The following is a 23,388-nucleotide window of genomic DNA, read 5'->3' on the forward strand; positions in this document are numbered from 1 at the left end:
CACATTCAGTCACAAATGCAATTCAAACTTATCATTCAGTCATTCTAAATAATCATAAATTATTTGCAAATATTCACTAGACTTCCATGGCATTCATAAATTAAAAATAGTTAATTTCAACATGAAATTCCCTACCTTCGTACGAAATCAGAATCAACGAAAACTTTGGAGAAACTTTCTGACCGAACTGCTGAAGAAGAAAACGTCAGAAATTATCTGTGCCTCCTAGAACTCCAATTGGTCAAACTCAAGAAAAAGAAGAGCTACGTTACCATAACTTCTACCAAATAAAAGTAACGCCAACATGTAAAAAAAAAAAAGATACAAACAATTTAGATATTTAATTGAAATTACAGATCTCAACAAATCAAAGTCAAAAGATCAAAGAAAATCACGGTTCTCTCTCGATCACGTTCTTCTCTTATCTCTTCATATTTCTTCGGTGGTGATTATCAAACAAATGAAAGATGATAATAGGTGCTTAAGAAAATAAAAGGAATAGGTGTCACATAGGTGTCACATTATGTATACATATACATATATGTAAACAAGCCATACGTTTGCCTTTTTCTTGATTTTTGTTTTCTTAATGGCTTAAGCCAAAAAAAAGAAACAAGGAAATTAATATTAAATAATAATACTAATCAAGGTATTATAGTTCCATTAAATGAAGTTTCAGATATATATATATATATATATATATATATATATATATATATATAAGGGCCAAGTTTCATTTCTTTTTTTTTAATTATATGTACATAATAGATTCATTTATAATAATAATAATAATAATAGTTTAACTTAATTTTGTCTATCAAAATAATTTTTAATAAATAATTTAAATTAATAGAATAAGTCATAATTAAATTAGACTTCAATAATTATAAAAATTATATTTAATTATTTTTGTTAAAAATAACTTTTTTAAAAATTACATCTCAATATAATAATTTAACTCACAAATAACTAATTATTTAATTTTTAAAAATCTTAGGTCTTACATAATGCCTTTTTCTATGTTCTTGAAGGTGAATTCTCCAATTTTCAAGGGTATGACCAATCTCATTGAAGCTGATAACTGGTTTCAAGATCTGAAAAAAGCACTGCAGGCTTAACATGTGCCAAAAGATCAGTATGTGGAGTTTGCTACTTATAGATTAGAAGGAGAGGCTCAGTTCTGATGGCAAGGAGTGTAAAACTCCGGATTTTCGAAAATTAAATAAGAAATTATTTTACAATTTATTATGTTTACTCAAGATTATAATTTCAGAGGTTTTATGTATAAATCGGGCAAATTCTTATTTATAATTTAAAGTTTTAGTAATTGAAAAATAATGAGTATTTTATATGTTTATATTTTAATATTTATATTTTTAATCTTATTTTATAAATTAAAAAATTTTATATCTTTAATTCTTGAATTAGAGTATTTATCTAAAAATAATTTGTAAGTTGATGAGTAAATATTATTTTTTATAGATAATTATTATTGAATTAAATTTAGTTTTTAATTGCCACGTTATCTTTTGTTTTATTAAAAAATAATAAAAATATCTTTTCCTCCCTTTTCTTATCAAAACCCTAATCCTAACTATACAGAAACACACTCCACCCTTCTTCCCTTATCACAACCACTACCCTTCCCCAAAAACACACTCCCACACACGCGGAGAGGAGAGGGCGTCGAATGGAGGAGTTGTCGCTGCCGTCGTCACCGTGTCACCATTATTGTCGCAGAGTTGTCGAAACGTTGTGGAGACCTACCATGTCTCGTCCAGCCATTGTCGTTGATGTCAACACAAGGGGGAAAGAAAGAGAGCTCGCGAGGGAGAGGGAAGCATTGCCATTGTCATGGTCACCGAGGGGGAAGCCGACGCGCGAGTGATGAGCGGATAATTTATACGCTTTTTGGCATTGTTTTTAGGTAGTTTTTAGTAAGTTCAAGCTACTTTTAGGGATGTTTTCATTAGTTTTTATGTTAAATTCACATTTCTGGACTTTACTATGAGTTTGTGTATTTTTTTGTGATTTCAGGTAATTTCTGGCTGAAATTGAGGGACTTGAGCAAAACTCTGAAGAAGGCTGACAAAAGGACTGCTGATGCTGTTGGAATCTGACCTCCCTACACTCGAAATAGATTTTCTGGAGCTACATAACTCCAATTGGCGCGCTCTTAACGGCGTTGGAAAGTAGACATCCAGAGCTTTCCAGCAATATATAATAGTCCATACTTTATTCGGAGATTGACGACGTAACATGGCGTTGAACGCCAAGTACATGCTGCTGTCTGGAGTTAAACGCCAGAAAAACGTCATGATCCGGAGTTGAACGCCCAAAACACGTCATAACTCGGAGTTCAACTCCAAGAGAAGCCTCAGCTCGTGAATTGATCAAGCTCAGCCCAAACATACACCAAGTGGGCCCCGGAAGTGGATTTATGCATCAATTACTTATTCATGTAAACCCTAGGAGCTAGTTTATTATAAATAGAACATTTAACTATTGTATTAGATGTCTTTTGACCACGTTCTATCTTTGGTCTCAGTTTTGTATTATTCATCTTAGGAGGCCATTGATCACGTTTTAGGGGGCTGGCCATTCGGCCATGCCTGAACCTTTCACTTATGTATTTTCAACGGTGGAGTTTCTGCACACCATAGATTAAGGGTGTGGAGCTCTGCTGTACCTCAAGTATTAATGCAATTCTATTCTCTTTTATTCAAATCTCTCTTATTCTTATTCCAAGATATTCATTCGTACCCAAGAACATGATGAATGTGATGATTAAGTAACCCTCATTATCATTCTCACTGATGAACGCACGTGATTGACAACCACTTCCGTTCTACATGCAACCGAGCTTGAATGCGTATCTCTTAGATTCCCCAACAGAATCTTCGTGGTATAAGCTAGATAGATGGCGGCATTTATGAGGATCCGGAAAGTCTCACCTTGTCTGTGGTATTCCAAGTAGGATCCTGGGAATCCGGAAAGTCTAACCTTGTCTGTGGTATTCCGAGTAGGATTCCGGTAATGAATGACTGTGACGTGCTTCAAACTCGCAAGTGCTGGGCGTTAGTGACAGACGCAAAAGAATCAAGGGATTCTATTCCAGTAGGAGCGAGAACCAACCAGTGATTAGCCGTGCTGTGACAGAGCGTGTGAGCGTAGTTTTCACTGCGAGGATGGGATGTAGCCATCAACCATGGGTGATGCCTCCAGACGATTAGCCATGCGAGTGACAGCCGCAGAGAACCATTTTCCCGAGAGGATTGAAAGTAGCCACCGCTGATGGTGAACCCCTATACACAGCTTGCCATGGAAAGGAGTAAGAAGGATTGAGTTGAAGCAGTGGGAGAGCAGGCGTCCTTGAGCCATACAGTATCTCCATATGCTTATCTGAAATTCCCACCAATGAATCTACATAAGTGTTCTATCCCTTTTTATTTTCTGTTTATTATTTATTTTAGAAAACCCATAAATCAATTTAATCTGCCTAACTGAGATTTACAAGGTGACCATAGCTTGCTTCATACCAACAATCTCTGTGGGATCGACCCTTACTCGCATAAGGTTTATTACTTGGACGACCCAGTACACTTGCTGGTTAGTTGAACGGAGTTGTGTCCACTCGTGCCAATTTCTAAATTCCATAATTTTACAAGGAGTGCAACTAAAAGAATAAGGATCACAATTTCGTCCACCAAGTTTTTGGCGCCGTTGCCGGGGATCGTTCGAGTATGGACAACTGACGGTTCATCTTGTTGCTCAGATTAGGTAATTTTCTTTTCAAAAATCTTTTTCAAATTTTTTTTCTTTTCTTTTTCATTTTTCTAACCATGTTTTTCGAAAAAAATAAAATAAAAATCCAAAAAAATTAGAAAATCATAAAAATCAAAAATATTTTGTGTTTCTTGTTTGAGTCTTGAGTCAATTTTTAAGTTTGGTGTCAATTGCATGCTTTTTAAAATTCTTCTTGCATTTTTTCGAAAATCTCATGCATTCATAGTGTTCTTCATGATCTTCAAGTTGTTCTTGACAAGTCTTCTTGTTTGATCTTGATGATTTCTTGTTTTGTGTTGTTTGTTGTTTTTCATATGCATTTTTTGTTTGTTAGAGTCCATGCATTAAAGATTTCTAAGTTTGGTGTCTTGCATGTTTTCTTTGCATCAAAAAATTTTTCAAAATTATGTTCTTGATGTTCATCATGATCTTCAAAGTGTTCTTGGTGTTCATCTTGACATTCATAGTGTTCTTGCATGCATCTTGTGTTTTGATCCAAAATTTTCATGTTTTAGGTCATTTTTGTGTTTTTCTCTCTCATCATTAAAAATTCAAAAATAAAAAAAATATCTTTTCCTTATTTTTCTCCAAATTTTCGAAAATTTGAGTTGACTTAGTCAAAAAAATTTTAAAATTAGTTATTTCTTACAAGTCAAGTCAAAATTTCAATTTTAAAAATCTTATCTTTTTAAAATCTTTTTCAAAAATCATATCTTTTTATTTTTATTATTTTCGAAAAATTCCAAAAATCTTTTTCAAAATACTTTCAAAATCTTTTTCTTATCTTTACATCTAATTTTCGAAAATTAGCTAACAATTAATGTGATTGGTTCAAAAATTTGAAGTTTGTTACTTTCTTGTTAAGAAAGATTCAATCTTTAAGTTCTAGAATCTTATCTTGTAGTTTCTTGTTAGTTAAGTCATTTTAAAAAAATTAAATCTTTTTTAAAATATGCTTTTTTTTAAAAAAAATCTTATCTTTTTATCTTATCTATTTATCTTATCTTTTTATGTTATTTTTTTAAAAAATTTTATCTTTTTCAAAAATTTGATTTCAAAATATCTTATCTAACCTCCTATCTTCTTATCTTTTCAAAATTTGATTTCAAATCTTTTTCAATCAACTAACTAACTTTTTGTTTGTTTCTTATCTTTTTCAAAACTACCTAACTACTTTTCCTTCTCTAATTTTTGAAAATATCTCATCCCTTTTTCAAAAATTCTTTTTGTTTTAAATTTTAATTTTTTAACTTATCTTATCTTTAACTTTCGAAAATTACTAACTCCTTTTTCAAAAATTATTTTCGAAATTCTCCCTCTCTTTTCTTCTTCTATTTAATTATTTAATTACTAACACTTCTCTTCACCTCTCTTCATCCAAAAATCCGAATCTCCATCTCCATTCTTCTATCCCCTTTCTTCTTCTACTAACATAAAGGAATCTCTATACTGTGACATAGAGGATTCCTCTTTCTTCTCTTGTTTTCTTCTCTTTCATATGAGCAGGAACAGGGAAAAAGGCACTCTTGTTGAAATTGATCCAGAACCTGAAAGGACTCTGAAGAGAAAATTAAGAGAAGCTAAATTACAACAATCCAGAAACAACCTTTCAGAAATTTTCGAACAAGAGAAGGAGATGGCAGCCGAAAATAATAATAATAATGCAAGGAGAATGCTTGGTGACTTCACAAAGCCAACGTCCAAGTTTGATGGAAGAAGCATCTCCATTCCTGCCATTGGAGCCAATAACTTTGAGCTTAAGCCTCAACTAGTTGCTTTAATACAACAAAACTGCAAGTTTTATGGACTTCCATCTGAAGATCCTTATCAGTTCTTAACTGAGTTCTTGCAGATCTGTGAGACTGTAAAGACGAATGGAGTTGATCCTGAAGTCTACAGACTCATGCTTTTCCCTTTTGCTGTAAGAGACAGAGCCAGAATATGGTTGGATTCACAACCTAAGGATAGCCTGGACTCCTGGGATAAGCTGGTCACAGCCTTCTTGGATAAATTCTTTCCTCCTCAAAAGCTGAGCAAGCTGAGAGTGGATGTTCAAATCTTCAAGCAAAAAGATGGTGAATCCCTCTATGAAGCTTGGGAAAGATACAAGCAGTTGACCAAAAGATGTCCATCTGACATGTTTTCAGAATGGACCCTATTAGATATATTCTATTATGGGCTCTCTGAATTTTCGAAAATGTCATTGGACCATTCTGCAAGTGGATCTATTCACCGGAAGAAAACGCCTGAAGAGGCTCAAGAACTCATTGACAAGGTTGCAAACAACCAGTTCATGTATACCTCTGAGAGGAATTCCGTGAATAATGGGATACCTCAGAAGAAAGGAGTTCTTGAAATTAATGCTCTGAATGCCATATTGGCTCAGAACAAAATGTTGACTCAACAGGTCAACATAATCTCTCAAAATCTGAATGGATTGTAACATGCATCCAACAGTACTAGAGAGGCAGCTTCTGAAGAAGCTTATGAGCCTGAAAACCCTGCCATGGCAGAGGTTAATTACATGGGTGAACCTTATGGAAACACCTATAATCCATCATGGAGAAATCATCCAAATTTCTCCTGGAAGGATCAACAAAAGCCTCAACAAGGCTTTAACAATGGTGGACGCAATAGGCTAAGCAATAGAAACCATATCCATCATCTTCTCAGCAACAGACAGAGAATTCAGAACAAAACACTTCTAATCTAGCCAATATAGTCTCTGATCTGTCAAACGCCACTTTCAGTTTCATGAATGAAACAAGATCCTCCATTAGAAATTTGGAGGCACAAGTTGGCCAGCTGAGTAAGAAAGTCATTGAAACTCCTCCCAGTATTCTCCCAAGCAATACAGAAGAAAATCCAAAAGGAGAGTACAAGGCCATTGATGTGATCAATATGGCCGAATGCACAAGGGAGGAGGAGGACGAAAATCCCAGTGAGGAAGACCTCCTGGGACGTCCTTCAAACAAGAAGGAGTTTCCTATTAAGGATCCTGAGGAATCTGAGGCTCATCTAGAGACCATAGAGATTCCATTAAATCTCCTTCTGCCATTCATGAGCTCTGAAGACTATTCTTCCTCTGAAGAGGATGAAGAAGTGACTGGAGAGCAAGTTGCTCAATATTTAGGAGCTATCATGAAGCTGAATGCCAAGTTGTTTGGTAATGAGACTTGGGAAAGTGAACCTCCCTTGCTCATTAGTGAACTAGATACTTGGATTTAGAGAACTCTACCTCAAAAAAAACAAGATCCTGGCAAGTTCTCAATACCTTGTACCATTGGCACCATGAGCTTTGAAAAAGCTCTATGTGATCTGGGGTCAGGGATAAATCTTATGCCACTCTCTGTAATAGAGAAGCTGGGGATCATTGAGGTACAACCTGCCTTGTTCTCATTACAATTAGCAGACAAGTCAATGAGACAAGCTTATGGAATAGTAGAGGACGTATTAGTAAAGGTTGAAGGCCTTTACATCCCTGCTGATTTCATAATCCTAGACACTAGGAAGGAAGATGATGAATGTATCATCCTAGGAAGACCTTTCCTAGCCACAGCAGAAGCTGTGATAGATGTCAATAGAGGTGAATTAGTCCTTCAATTGAATGGGGACTACCTTGTGTTTAAGGCACATGGCCATCCCTCTGTGACAAAAGAGAGTAAGCATGAAGAGCTTCTCTCAGTTCAAAGTCAAGAAGAGCCCACACAGTCAAACTCTAAGTTTGGTGTTGTGAGGCCACAACCAAACTCTAAGTTTGGTGTTCAAACCCCATATCCAAACTCTAAGTTTGGTGTTGGGACTACACTAAAATTGACCTGATCACCTTGTGGCTCCATGAGAGCCACTGTCAAGCTATTGACATTAAAGAAGCGCTTGTTGGGAGGCAACCCAATTTTAATTTTATTTTGTTTTATTGTTATTTTGTGTTTTATTAGGTACATGATCATGAGGAGTCACGAAAAAATCAAAAAAATAAAAAACAGAGTCAAAAACAGAAGATAAAAATTTTTCACCCTGGAGGACGCACAGGCTGGCGTTCAACGCCAGTAAGATGCATCTGGCTGGCGTTCAACGCCAGAACAGAGCACCATTCTGGCGCTGAACGCCAGAAACAAGCAACATCCTGGCGCTGAACGCCAGGAATGTGCCTAGAGGAGAAAAGCTGGCGTTGAATGCCAGCAACAAGCATGAACTGGCGTTCAACGCCAGAAACATGCATTACATGGGCGTTGAACGCCCAGAACGTGCACCAATGGGCGTTTAAATGCCAGAATGATGCACGAAGGCATTTTACATGCCTATTTGGTGAAGGAATGGTATTTCTTTTCACCTCAGGATCTGTGGACCCCACAGGATCACCTCAGGATCTGTGGACCCCACAGGATCCCCACCTACCATATTCCCACCGTTCCTTTTAATCCTAATCACACTCTCCTAATCCTAATCTCATTTCACTCTTTCCCATATCACACTTCCCAACACCCATCACCAATCACCTCAATTCCTCTTCCCAATTACCCCATTCACCATTCACATCAATCCACTCTTCCCCATAAACCCCACCTACCTTCATAAAATTCAAATTCAATTTCCCACCCATTCCCACCCAAAATAGCCGAACACCCACCCTCCCCTCTCCCTATAAATACCCTTCCATTCTACTTCATTTTCACACAACACAACCCCTTCTTCTCCCACATACCCGAACCTACCTCTCTCCCTCTCTACCATATTTTCTTCTTCTTCTTCTTCTCTTCTTTTCTTTCTTGCTCGAGGGCGAGCAAAATTTTAAGTTTGGTGTGGTAAAAGCATAAGCTTTTTGTTTTCCCATTACCATCAATGGCACCTAAGGCCGGAGTATCCTCTAGAAAAGGGAAAGGGAAGACAAAAGCTTCCACCTCCGAGTCATGGGAGATGGAAAGATTCATCTCCAAGAGCCATCAAGACCACTTCTATGATGTTGTGGCAAAGAAGAAGGTGATCCCCGAGGTCCCTTTCAAGCTCAAAAAGAATGAGTATCCGGAAATCCGACATGAAATCCAAAGAAGAGGTTGGGAAGTCCTAACTAACCCCATGCAACAAGTCGGAATATTGATGGTTCAAGAGTTCTATGCCAATGCATGGATCACTAGGAACCATGATCAAAGTATGAACCCGAATCCAAAGAACTATCTCACAATGGTTCGGGGGAAATACTTAGATTTTAGTCCGAAAAATGTGAGGTTGGCGTTTCACTTGCCCATGATGCAAGGAGATGAACGCCCCTACACTAGAAGGGTCAACTTTAATCAAAGGTTGGACCAAGTCCTTATGGACATATGTGTGGAAGGAGCTCAGTGGAGAATAGACTCCAAAGGCAAGCCAGTTCAACTAAGAAGACTGGATCTCAAGCCTGTGGCTAGAGGATGGTTGGAGTTCATTCAACGCTCTATCATTCCTACTAGCAACCGATCTGAAGTTACTGTGGATCGGGCCATCATGATCCATAGCATTATGATTGGAGAGGAAGTAGAAGTTCATGAGGTCATCTCCAATGAACTCTACAAAATAGCCGACAAGCCCTCACCCATGGCACGGGTAGCCTTCCCTCACCTTATTTGCCATCTATGTTACTCAGCTGGAGTTATCATAGAAGGAGATGTCTCCATTGAAGAAGATAAGCCCATCACCAAGAAAAGGATGGAGCAAGCAAGAGAAGCTCCTCATGACCCTCAAGAGATGCATGAGGAAGCTCATCATCAACAAATTCCTGAGATGCCTCAAGGAATGCACTTTCCTCCCAACAACTATTGGGAGCAACTCAATACCTCCTTAGAAGATTTGAGCCACAATGTGGAACAATTAAGGGTGGAACATCATGAGCACTCCATCATTCTCCAAGAAATAAGAGAAGATCAAAGAGCAATGAGGGAGGAGCAACAAAGGCAAGGAAGGGACATAGAAGAGCTGAAGAACATCATTGGTCCTTCAAGAAGAAGACGCCACTAAAGGTGGATTCATTCCTTGTTCTTTATTTTCTTTCTGTTTTCGGTTTTTAATGTTGTGTTTATCTATGTTTTGTGTCTCTACTTCATGATCATTAGTATGTAACCATGCCTTAAAGCTATGAATAAAATCCATTAATCCTTCACCTCTCTTAAATGAAAAATGTTTTAATTCAAAAGAACAAGAAGTACATAAATTTTGAATTTATCTTTGAATTTAATTTTAATTATATTGATGTGGTGACAATACTTTTTGTTTTCTGAATGAATGATTGAACAGTGCAGATGTCTTTTGATATTGTTGTTTATGAATGTTAAAATTGTTGGCTCTTGAAAGAATGATGAACAAAGAGAAATGTTATTGATGATCTGAAAAATCATGAAATTGATTCTTGAAGCAAGAAAAAGCAGTGAAAAACAAAAGCTTGCGAAAAAAAAAGAGAAAAAAATAGAAAGAAAAAGAAAAAGCAAGCAGAAAAAGCCAATAGCCCTTAAAACCAAAAGGCAAGGGTAAAAAGGATCCAAGGCTTTGAGCATCAATGGATAGGAGGGCCCAAGGAAATAAAATCCAGGCCTAAGCGGCTAAATCAAGCTGTCCCTAACCATGTGCTTGTGTCATGAAGGTCCAAGTGAAAAGCTTGAGACTGAGTGGTTAAAGTCGTGATCCAAAGCAAAAAGAGTGTGCTTAAGAGCTCTGGACACCACTAACTGGGGACTCTAGCAAAGCTGAGTCACAATCCGAAAAGGTTCACCCAGTTATGTGTCTGTGGCATTTATGTATCCGATGGTAATACTGGAAAACAAAGTGCTTAGGGCCACGGCCAAGACTCATAAGTAGCTGTGTTCAAGAATCAACACGCTTAACTAGGAAAGTCAATAACACTATCCGAAATTCTAAGTTCCTAGAGAAGCCAATCATTCTGAACTTCAAAGGAAAAAGTGAAATGCCAAAACTGTTCAGAAGCAAAAAGCTACAAGTCCCGCTCATCTAATTATAATTAATATTCATTGATATTCTGGAATTTATAGTATATTCTCTTCTTTTTATCCTAATTGATTTTCAGTTGCTTGGGGACAAGCAACAATTTAAGTTTGGTGTTGTGATGAGCGGATAATTTATACGCTTTTTGGCATTGTTTTTAGGTAGTTTTTAGTAAGTTCAAGCTACTTTTAGGGATGTTTTCATTAGTTTTTATGTTAAATTCACATTTCTGGACTTTACTATGAGTTTGTGTGTTTTTCTATGATTTCAGATAATTTCTGGCTGAAATTGAGGGACTTGAGCAAAACTCTGAAGAAGGCTGACAAAAGGACTGCTGATGCTGTTGGAATCTGACCTCCCTGCACTCGAAATGGATTTTCTGGAGCTACAAAACTCCAATTGGCGCGCTCTCAACGGCGTTGGAAAGTAGACATCCAGAGCTTTCCAGCAATATATAATAGTCCATACTTTATTCGGAGATTGATGACGTAACTTGGCGTTGAACGCCAAGTACATGCTGCTGTATGGAGTTAAACGCCAGAAAAACATCATGATCCGGAGTTGAACGCCCAAAACACTTCATAACTCGGAGTTCAACTCCAAGAGAAGCCTCTGCTCGTGAATTGATCAAGCTCAGCCCAAACATACACCAAGTGGGCCCCGGAAGTGGATTTATGCATCAATTACTTATTCATGTAAACCCTAGGAGCTAGTTATTATAAATAGAACATTTAACTATTGTATCAGTTGTCTTTTGACCACGTTCTATCTTTGGTCTCAGTTTTGTATTATTCATCTTAGGAGGCCATTGATCACGTTTTAGGGGGCTGGCCATTCGGCCATGCCTGAACCTTTCACTTATGTATTTTCAACGGTGGAGTTTCTGCACACCATAGATTAAGGGTGTGGAGCTCTGCTGTACCTCAAGTATTAATGCAATTCTATTCTCTTTTATTCAAATCTCTCTTATTCTTATTCCAAGATATTCATTCGTACCCAAGAACATGATGAATGTGATGATTAAGTAACCCTCATTATCATTCTCACTGATGAACGCACGTGATTGACAACCACTTCCATTCTACATGCAACCGAGCTTGAATACGTATCTCTTAGATTCCCCAACAGAATCTTCATGGTATAAGCTAGATAGATGGCGGCATTTATGAGGATCCGGAAAGTCTCACCTTGTCTGTGGTATTCTGAGTAGGATCCTGGGAATCCGGAAAGTCTAACCTTGTCTGTGGTATTCCGAGTAGGATTCCGGTAATGAATGACTGTGACGTGCTTCAAACTCGCAAGTGCTGGGCGTTAGTGACAGACGCAAAAGAATCAAGGGATTCTATTCCAGTAGGAGCGAGAACCAACCAGTGATTAGCCGTGCTGTGACAGAGCGCGTGAGCGTAGTTTTCACTGCGAGGATGGGATGTAGCCATCAACCATGGGTGATGCCTCCAGACGATTAGCCATGCGAGTGACAGCCGCAGAGGACCATTTTCCCGAGAGGATTGAAAGTAGCCACCGCTGATGGTGAACCCCTATACACAGCTTGCCATGGAAAGGAGTAAGAAGGATTGAGTTGAAGCAGTGGGAGAGCAGGCATCCTTGAGCCATACAGTATCTTCATATGCTTATCTGAAATTCCCATCAATGAATCTACATAAGTGTTCTATCCCTTTTTATTTTCTGTTTATTATTTATTTTAGAAAACCCATAAATTAATTTAATCTGCCTAACTGAGATTTACAAGGTGACCATAGCTTGCTTCATACCAACAATCTCTGTGGGATCGACCCTTACTCGCGTAAGGTTTATTACTTGGACGACCCAGTACACTTGCTGGTTAGTTGAACGGAGTTTTGTCCACTCGTGCCAATTTCTAAATTCCATAATTTTACAAGGAGTGCAACTAAAAGAATAAGGATCACAATTTTGTCCACCAGTGAGGAAGAGAGGGTTGCAGTCAGCCTCGTCGCCATTCGTGTTTGGCCGTCACCACTGCCGGGTCCTCCAATAGCGTTGCTGCACGCGAGTTGGAGGAACGCGTCCTCGCCGTTATGCCACTGTCGAAGTTAGGAGCCATCACGTCGCCTTCGGGGGATCAGAAGCGTGAGAAAGAAGGACCCCATCATGCTGTAGGAGTTTATGGTCCCTGGGTATAGCGCTGATGTCACCAGAACTACCACCGGGGTTGCTACTGCTCAGTTTAGTCATTCTTCCTTTATTACGGTAAGCGTTTTCATTTTGGAACCTTTGAAAATCAGTATTCTATTATGTTTGGTTAGAGATTCTATGGTTTTCGTAATATAGGGTCGAGTCCCAGTTATTGTGAGTCGAGATTGAAGCTGTCGCTACTGCGGGACAGGAGAAAAAGGAGTTTTATATCGCATAGTTAAGTCACGATCGAGGTAGAAGAATTTTCTTAAACTCATTTTTACTTTCAAGAATTGTTACAAGTCGATATTAATATGGAAAATATATTTTTATGATTACAAGAGTCTTGTGGATTGAACTGAACTATTTTCGATGGATGTGAATATTTATCCAATTGATTTATTGAATTATTGAGAAGGCTAGTTATTCTGATATGTTGATTTAGTTTGTTGAGTTGGTCATTGTTGAACTGGTTTTTTGAAATTGATTTCTAGATTATGATACAATGATTATTGAGTGTTTGAATGTGTATTAATAATTGTGGCTGAATTATTGTGATAGTGGTTTATTAAAATGGATTGACATTGGAAATGATTTGAATGGTTGAGAGATGTCTGGTGTGGATTGGTTGGAACCCTTGAAGGGTGGTAAAGTCCGAGTTATAGAGAAGGTTCTGCCAAAATTTTAATAAGCTTGCATGAAAGTGAATAATAAGAAGTAACTTATTTTGGTTCGATTTTGATTCAAGACTTATGTTTTGATTTTGATTTATTATGAAAAAAATTATGTTTTGAGTGTCATGGCTTATGTTTTGCTCTCAGACGTCCCACGGAAAAATTCCCACGTGAAATGCGAACTGAGTGTCATGCATACACATGCCAGATTTGTACACATGATTAGGCACATTTTGCGACTTGTGCATACGCATGGAAGATGTGTTCGCATGAGTTGGCAAATATTCGCAACTTGCGCGTATGCATGGGGGATGCATACACACAACCTAGCAATTTTCATGACTTGCACGTACGCATGGGAGATGTGTACGCATGACTTCCGTGTTGACATTGGATGGCTATGCTCCAATGTTGGATGCATATCTATGCACAATTTTAACAACTTTGCTTTCTGTTTTGCTTAGCCGTGGTATGCCTTGTCTTTCACGTCCCACGATCATCCTTCTTTATCAATTTGGTGTCTGGGAGCTCTCTATTTGGCCCAGAAAGCTCTCTGAATTGCCTCCCCTCTTTATGTTTCTTGCTCATAGTGATTCCTAGCTTCTTCTTTATCTCTAATCCTTGACAATTCTCTTTCAAATTCTCCTGTAATAAATGAATGCATACTAACTCAAAGTATTGCTCATTTACCATGAAATCATTGCTCATCTTGCAATAATTCTTAGTTTATTGAATGGAATTCTAAGGGAGAAATACTAAAGATGCAAACGCATCAGATATCACAAGAAATTGGAAAGTTGTAGATGTGATGGGAAAGGCTTTGTGAGAGGGTTATGGATTAATAAAGTGGTCATGTTTTGTTGAAGACTATAAACGTACACCGAGTTTATTTGTCAAACCCCGAGTCTTATACTTCTGAAGTTTAATTTGCATTAAACTTATCCTATAACTTCTGTACCACATAACACTTTTTCTCTCGTTTTCATAAAATGTGATTTTCTTCATGTTTGAAAACTGAACATATAAAATCTTTCTAATTTTTTTTAACATATTTGAAAGAGAAGTTAGTATGAATCTTTTTCATCTTATATCAATTATTAACCTGAATTTATTATCTTTAGAAACCTATTTTATTAAAAGTAACTACATTAATTTTATGATTATTGAAGCTTAAAATAATTATGATTTATTCTATTAGTTTGAATTATTTTAGAAACTATTTTCATAGGCAAAATTAAATTGATTTTTATAATTATTATCGTTTGAGTTTGGATTAATTAAGATTATTATATATCTTTAATATAATAAGATATTTTACATAATTGAAACTATAATTTTAGTAATATATTAATAACGAACATTTTATAATTTAATTTGGGTAATTAATATTTCAAGTTCAAAATCTACCAGTATGAGTAAATATCAGTACTCTTTGATGAACTTAGCTTTGTTAAGGCTTCATCATAGATCATCTATCCTTATGATCATCATGTTACTAATGTCATTTATATTAGTAACTCATATATATTTATCTCTATATGTATTATTAATTGTATTTTAATACATCTAGCTTTCGTAATTATCTATTTAAGATATTTATAACTTGAACCGCTGACTCATTAATTTATTAACTTGACACCTAGCCTAAGCTTGACACCCAACTACCCCCCTCATGTTTCACTTAATCACCTAAAGCATCATAATAATCCTCATTCAGCCATGCAAATGTTCATTTTTGAAGAAAAGGAAAGCATAGAGTTGAGAGAGAGAAGAGAGAAACTGTGACCCTCCACAAACCTTTAACGTTTGATTTCTTGAGCTCCATAACTCCAATAAAAAATTTAATCCGATTAAAGTGTTCGTATCTTCCTCCTCTTCACGTTGATGTCACTTTTTTTTCGAGAGAGTCGATGGTGAAGCTCTCCCTCAATCTTGTGTGGTTCGACCAAGGTGAAAAAAAAGAGGAGTAGCCGATTTTCGACGTTTTATTCATCAACTATTCGGTCAGAAGCCTTCCCGGGAGCTTTGGTTGTTGTGATTGCCAATAGAGGTAGGATTTCATAATTTTATAAAATTAAATGTGTTCTTGATGTGTGTTTGTTGGATGTTTGTGGCTTGAAATTGAATGATTTTGTAGTTGAATTTGATGAAATATTGTTGATTTAGTGCTTTATGTTTTGGTTTTGATGGGACTGCCAAAACAAATCTATTGTGGCCTGATTCGAAGGCTGTTATTAAGCTTGAATATTGAGAAAATTGATGAGATTTGGTGGTCTGAATATTGAAGTGAAAGTTGTGAAAAATCAGTAACCGTAAAGCTTGAAAATAGAATTATTAATCAAGTATATATTTTAAAGGTGAATTCTATCATACCCTCTCTGAAATAAATGGTAAATTACCCCTTGTGATGTATATATTGAAAGTGATTCACCAGATGAGTTTTATGAAGTGGAAGAGATCTTTACGAATGCAATTGATGCACTTGAAGGTAGAAGAGAGCTTATGGTTTGTGATGATAGAAGTCATAAAGACATTTGGAAAGATTCTTCAGATCCTCAAGTCATAAACACAGTTAAAGACATTGTTATGTTGATGTCAAATACAAGTTTCAAGGGAAAGTAGATTCGGATCCTGATGAGATTAAAGACATTGTTGTCGATGAGGTGGAGATCAAGTCAAATTCAATTGCAGACAATAGGATTTGCAAGATGAGGTGACAATTATACACAAGAATTTAATTACTTTCATGGGACAAAATTTTTGCGGACAGTAAACCCCGAGGATGTTATCACCATACAAAAGAGGGTGGAGGAAGCGTAGTGGGTGTACGCTGAGGTTGGGAAGAAGTTGTGCCTATGTAGCAGAGATTCTCTGTACCTCGGTAGCACAAATATTGCCACGTGTAATGAGCTGAATACATATGCACCTCGTTGATGGGTTTGTAAGTTCACCACAAAGAGATTTCTCCAGCGGTAACAGCCACCACCACCACCATAAACTGGTGGTGCTAAACTAAATTTAAATAATCACAAGAGAGAGAAATAAAAGTAGACAACATATACCTAATTATTATGGTTAATATTCAACTTAATTGTAATTATAAACACTATATATATATATATATATATATATATATATATATATATATATATATATATATCACATGGGGTCATTTACCCTTTATTTTAGAGAGGGCATGGTAGCATTCACCTATTTTAAAGGATCACAAGAGAAGATTTTGGTTTTGAGAAGGGATGTTGTCATTAACAACAAAATTATTTTGAGTACAAAAATATAATTTGATAAAATATCGGAGTTAAAAATAGTAATAAAGTTTTGAGAGTATTTTAAGTAATAAGTAAAAGTTTAGGAGTAAAACGGGTATTTTATAAAAGTACAAGGATATTTTTTATGATTATAATATATGTAAGGTTATTTTTAGTAATTTGTAAAATATGTTGGGTTAAAAATTAAAACATTTCAAAGTTTAAAGTTGAAGTATAATTCCTAAAAGTTCAAGCATAAAACTTTAATAAATAAGTTTTTGATATCAATATAATAGTGTTGTTATTTTTTTATTACTAATATTAGGTTACTCATAATAATATTATTATTATCTTTTTGTTAAAGATATTATTTTATTTAAATAATATAACAAAAGAATAAAATAGTAATCTTTTCTAAAAGTTTTAGAAAGACAAAGCTAATCTTAGAACCTTTGAAGCCTCTTCATAAAACATATAGGCAAAGTGTGAGAGAAGACATAAGAGTATGTAAGACATTGAGAGAGGTGAATGAAAAGGACGAGTTTTAAATAACGAAAAAGGGAGTTTTACTCTAATCGAAGGCTTAAAAAAACTGAAATAATCTGAAAGAATATTTGCCATAGAAAGTAGAGAAACGAGATTGAAATAATATTTTACAAAATTGATATGAATGAATAAATGACTAAGAATGAGAATGGCTAAGACTAACTGAGAAGTCGAAATTGAAAAAGATATAGAGATTAGTAAATAAGCACTAAATGATTGAATGTTCGGCTCGCAAGAATGAGAATTCTATTTCGCTTGCTCAATGTACAAACTGTTAAATATTTAAGTGCGAGAACACCTATGAATTGATAATCATTGATTATGGGAGTAACCTACGAACTGTTGACCTTTATATGCGGGAAAACCCACGAATTGATAATCATTGATTATGGGAATAATCCACAAACATTTGTGTGTTAATCTCGGGGACGCCCACAAATTGAAAATTGTTGTTTCCCCTTTTGCATTATTATGGCATTGAGCTTTGTGCCAATTGTCAGTAGTCATGAACAAGGGGTATTCTTAATCACAAAGACATATGCACGAACTAGACAACAAGAAACTATATCTTAGACTAGTTCATAGCTTGCATAGGACAGACATGCATCATAATTATTTGTGCATATTTCTGTGAATGCGTGTGCGCTTTTGGTTGATTGCTTTTATGTTTTTTGTTTGTTGAAGTTGTATCTGTTCTATTGCTTGTTTGCTGTATAATAAAGAATAAAATGAACATAACTGCGACCCCAACCCAACTAAGGACTCCCCAATACTTACCCCCTCTTTCCACCCTATAGATAGAGACATGAGAACCTTTCCATGATCTACCAGAAGTTTTCACTTACAAGGACCCCGATCTCATCTGCATGTATATACTCCATGACTCGCTAGAATGGAGGACCATATGGTTGCTGCTACTTGAAGACATCCCGTTTAGTTACATCTGAAGACCTAGAGTGTCTTCCCCTTACTTTTGTAACCTTAGAGGAGACTAGGCTTATAAAGAGAAATAGGCTAGTCTGGATACTAGTTTAGGGGCTTTTGGGACAGGCTAGAACCTGGAATGTCATATATCTATAAATATTATCTAGCTATGCTAGGAGTTCCCTGTATGGATTCGTACGAGGTTGATGACGCATAATTATAGACTTGAGTCTTATATATATTGAGATAGTTAACTATATTACTGATATGATATGATATGTTTTAGTTGCTAGCCTTCTATAATTTTTGTGATGTATGTTTTTGTATAAATGACTTAATGTTTTCAAACAAAATTTTACCCGTAAACTGATAATGTGTTAACTACTATTAGGCTCATATTTATTAAATAATATATCATGATTAAGAAGACAAGTTGGTAGAATTCTATTTTCGGTAGGATCTAGATATACAGAAAATTGGGCTATTACAATTTGGTATCAGAGTATTTCTTTCCTGTTAGAGCCTGGAGAATGGATTGAATCATGCTTCATTGTATACTCTATGTTATGCATCAAGCATTTAGGATATCTTTATGATATGGATTGCATGATTGTTGCTGTGTATCAATTTTAGAGACTATTCACACTTTTCCTGAAATGTTAAGACTGATCACCTTAATATTGAATGTTGGGTGTGAACAGAATCTTGATGGCTGCACGGGGACGAGGACATAGTGTTTGAGGTGAGAATTTGAGAGATATTCCAATGAGAGATGCAAACACTTTTATAGATGCGGTAAACATCATGGCTAATACTGTGCGTTAAATGGCAACTGCAACGATTCGAGCAATTGACCACTTAGGGAAAAAGAACAGTGACTGTAATGGAGATCGTAATGGTGAATGTAACAGTGATGAAGATACGGTGAATCATGATAACCCTATGATTGTGGGCAATTTTCTGAAGGTAAATCCATCCAAGTTTAAGGGAACGCTTATTGCGACGAAAGCTGATAATTGGTTTCAAGGACTTGAGATGTTGTTGCGAGGGCAACATGTTATAGAAAGACAACATGTAGAGTTTGCAACCTAAATGCTAGAGGGAGAAGCTGAGCATTAGTGGCATGGAATATAATATTTACTACGCAGAATGCGAGAAAGATCCCTTGGGATACTGATGCTCGTCGGATCGTCGGTTAGGAATTTTTTACAAATTGAGAAAGAGCAAATCCGTTGCAAATATAGCTCCCAACTGACAATTACGGTGCAAATTAAAGTTCAGAAGAAGAATGTCACAATTTGAATCAATAAAAATCAGGAGTTTTACTTTCCGGGTCATTTTTACTTGGACTAGCAATCAAGTGCACAAGTTTGGTTGTGAATTCGGGGTTTTCACACATAGAACGGAAATTGAAGAACTTAAAAATTAAATGAACAAAAATAATGAAATAACAAGAACTAAAATTGGCAAACAAGCAAGATAATGTACTAAGCAAGCATAAACAAGAACAATCACTAAGCTATCACTAGATCAAAAGACAACTAATGCAAATTAAAAAGGATAGAAGTAATAAACTAATGAGAATGTAATTCAATGCGTGAAAGGACCTTGACTTGGAGTTGAGAGTTAAGGAATCCTATCCTTGTCATAACCACAACCATGACAATTACAATGAGTTAATCCCACTTATTTAACCCCTAAACAATGGAAAAAGTCAAGTAGGCATAATTGGCCTTAATCCACAAATCCTAGCTAACTTACTAATTAAGCTTAGTAAAATGCTAACGTTAGTAAAAACAAGAGCAACTAACAACCCAAAATTACCACTTAATATTGGACATTAATGACTCTAAGATCCTAGTTACTCAAGCCCCAAGCTAAGGAGTGAAACTCTACTTCATATTTAGAATTGACATTTCAACAAACACTTGGTGGGCACCATAACAAAACATAATAAATTGCAAAAGATACTTGAAACTTTGAACAATCAATGCAAACAATCAACAATAGCAACTCACAATGGAAACAAGCTGGAATCCTAGATTGAAAATGTAAATAAAAATTTCTACTAAAACCCTAATAAAAACCCTAATGAGAATTGAGAGTATTTCCTAAGAGAAAACTAACTAAAACCTAATTAAAACTTGCTAAAAAATTATGTATCTATGTCTTGGTATGTTGTCCCCCTTTGATATAGCTTCAATACTTCAGATTTAGGCCAAAGAGGCCTCCAAAATTGCGAGGCACGTGAAATTTTAATTGAGTCATGCGTTCGTACTTGTGCGTAAGCACAGGCAAGTGTGCGCACGCACACTTGGTGAAACTTCTCTTGTGCGAAGGTATAAGAAGGTATGCATAGGCACACACCAGTGTGTTTTTCTTCATTGTATCTTCATGAAATCTCCCAATTTGCATGCTTTTCTTCCACTTCTCCAAAGCCATCCTTGCCTATTGATCCTAAATTCACTCAACAAAATATATCACGACATCGAATGGAATAAAGGTGAAATTAAATTGACTATTTAGTGCATAAAAAAGCATATTTTCAACAATTAGGTGCAATTTAGAGAAAAATCTCAAAAGCATGCTATTCAAGTGAATAAACGCATGTTTATGTGATGAAATCCACTCAATTCAAGCCAAAACTTATCATCAAATGCGGATTCATTAGATACTTTTAGGGAAGCATTTTACCAAAAATACTTTCCTAGGTCAATTTCAGATGCCAAGGAGATGGAATTAATGAAATTGAGGCAGGGAGGTATGTCGGTGGCAGAACATACCTGCAAGTTTGAAGACCTAGGTAGTTTAAAGACTTGTGTCATTTTTCTAAGATTTGTTAGTGAAATCCAGAGAGCTTTGAATAATGAGAATGTCTAAAGTTTGAAGGAAGACTTCATGAAGAGATGATGCATTCGTTAGTCCCACTAAAATTCAACTGGTGGAGGATTGTTTGAAGAGAGTGGCGATAGCCCGAGATAACTGTAGGGAATCCTCACGAAGAGATTTTATTCAAAATTTAGCCTTTCAAAGTCACAACTTTAAAGTCATTGGTCAGTTTCAGTGTTGGAATAGAAACCACGGAGATGTTAACCTTCTAGCTCACAATAATGACGGTAACAATAACCATGACTTTGGACAAGGACAAGGGAGTCAACCTCACCAAGCTCAGGGTAGTGTAGTATGCCCAACCTGTGGAAAGAATCATGGCGGTAGGTTTTGCCAATTCGGAACAGGTTTATGCTACTATTGCAACAAAGAAGGACATCGGGCAAGAGACTGTCGAAAAAGAATGACAGATGAGTCCACTGGTAATACCACAAGTTTAGATCAGTCGCTTGAGGTGAGTCCTACACTAAGAATTTGCTTGAGTTTGTTTTGTGCCATATGGGATACCCTATTTCCCTCGGATACGGTTTGTGAACGTGGAAGATGAAATCGGCTTATGTGTAATATCACAAGAAATTGCGAAAGTTGTATATGATAGAAAGGCTTTGTTAGAGGGTTATGGATTAAGGAAGTGGTCATGTTTCGTTGAAGACTCTAAACGTACACCGAGTTTCTTTGTCAAACCCCGAGTCTTATACTTCTGAGGTTTAATTTGCATTAAACCTATCCTATAACTTCTATACCACATTACACTTTTTCTCTCGTTTCCATAAAATATGATTTTCTTCTTATTTAAAAACTAAACATGTCAAATATTTCTAATTTTCTTTGACATGTTTGAAAGAAGTTAGTATGAATCTTTTCCATCTTATATCAAATTTTGAGGATGAAAATTTTTGTAAGGTGGGTATATTGTACCAACCCATATTTTTGAAACTTCTATTATAGACTATTTACGATTTATTTTATTAACCTGAACTTATTATCTTTAGAGGATTATTTTATTAAAAATAACTACATTAATTTTATAATTATTAATGTTTAAATTAATCATGATTTATTCTCTTAGTTTGAATTATTTATTAGAAACTATTTTAATAGGCAAAATTAAATTGATTTTTATAATTATTATCGTTTAAGTTTTGATTAATTAGGATTATTATATAATTTTACTATAATAAGATATTTTACATAATTGAAACTATAATTTTAGTAATCTATTAATAATAAATATTTTATAATTTAATTTGGGTAATTAATATTTCAAGTTCAAAATCTGCCAGTATAAGTAAATATCGGTACTCTTCAATGAACTTAGCTTTGCTAATGCTTCATCATAGATCTTCTATCCTTATGATCATCATGTTAATAATGTCATTTATGTTAGTAACTCATATATATTTATCTTTATATGTATTATTACTTGTGTTTTAATATATCTAACTTTCGTAAGCTATTTTTGTTTTGATATATTAGTTATAGTTTTTTCCTCGCCTTTGATATTATTATATTTTTGTAAGAGGGATAAGAGTCATGATTGGGATATTTGCGATGTTATAAGTTATTGTATAAAGGATTCTGGTTATCATGTATATATATAAATATGAAGTGATGTGTTTGGTTGTGTATGTATGTACATACGTTTTCAAGAAAAAGAATCTCTGGTTTTAGAAAGAAAATTTTACACAGATTCAAGTTAAAAGGATACTATTTTATTATTAAGTATATATGTAAGTCATCGTAATACTCTCGCTATCAGAGTGGCGCAGTCGAAAGCGTGACATTTTGATAATAAGGGTGTTACAAGGAGCACGTCATTTGTTGCAGCAGGGTGATGCTGCTATTACTTGGGAAGTTTTCAAGACCGAATTTTATAAGAAATATTTTCTGAGTTCAGTGCTAGGAGGAAGACATCCTTCCAATTTCTAATTTGCCCAATTCCAAATTGAAAGGTTAGGTTTTGTTCAATCCAATCCTTGAGATTGGTTCTAAAAAAATATTTAAGGGTTTCTACCTGTTCCGAGGGTTACCTGAAATTGTAGGTTGATCTTGGATGAGATCTTCTGTACTGGTCGGAGCTGTTGTGCCCGACTTGATGATGGTGGCGGGGACCGCCGTGTCCGACTTGTTTGAACTTGGTGGTGGTGCTGATCCTTCGTCACCGGAGGGTGGGGGTACCT

The 23,388-nt window shown here is 35.7% G+C and overlaps 1 non-coding gene across 1 annotated transcript; it reads right to left on the reverse strand.

Annotated features, from left to right (window-relative positions):
- Positions 1-5,821: 5,821 nt before the first annotated feature.
- Positions 5,822-5,925, reverse strand: LOC112704747 (small nucleolar RNA R71). Its single transcript, XR_003155355.1, has one exon. It is a non-coding gene; the product is annotated as a small nucleolar RNA R71 (small nucleolar RNA).
- Positions 5,926-23,388: the final 17,463 nt, after the last annotated feature.

This window comes from Arachis hypogaea, chromosome 7 (assembly GCF_003086295.3).
Source record: "Arachis hypogaea cultivar Tifrunner chromosome 7, arahy.Tifrunner.gnm2.J5K5, whole genome shotgun sequence".
NCBI classification, from domain to species: domain Eukaryota; kingdom Viridiplantae; phylum Streptophyta; class Magnoliopsida; order Fabales; family Fabaceae; genus Arachis; species Arachis hypogaea.